Consider the following 529-nt stretch of genomic DNA (forward strand, 5'->3'; position numbering starts at 1 on the left):
ATGATTCAATTTAAAAATGGGCATAGGACATGAAATGACACTTTACCAAAGAAGACATTCAGGTGGCTAACAAATATATGAAGAAATAATGCTCACGATCATTTAGCCATTGTTAAAGTGCCATCAATAGCTACCCGGTACAGAGTTTCTGAGGAGCAGCTGGTGAGCTTTAACCACAGAGCTTGTGTTCAAACCGACTTTGCAGCCCAGCCCATTAATCCATAGCACCACACCAGGACTCCCTTGTTGTTGTTAAGTGCTGTCAAGTCAATTCCAACTTATAGTGATCCTGTATAGGGTTTCCAAGGAGCGGCTTGTGGGTTTGTACCACCAACCTTGCAGTACAAATTAACCTTGCAATTTAGTGCATTATCCTGCAGTACCACACCAAGACTCACGAACTCCATTTGTTGTTGTGAAGTGCCGTCGAGTCGATTCCGACCCATAACGAACCTGTATAGGGTTTTCAAGGAGCAGCTGGTGAGCTTGAACTGCCAACCTTGCAGTTCAAACGGCTTTGCAGTCTGGC

Source organism: Chrysochloris asiatica, unplaced genomic scaffold, assembly GCF_000296735.1.
Source record: "Chrysochloris asiatica unplaced genomic scaffold, ChrAsi1.0 scaffold00140, whole genome shotgun sequence".
NCBI lineage: Eukaryota > Metazoa > Chordata > Mammalia > Afrosoricida > Chrysochloridae > Chrysochloris > Chrysochloris asiatica.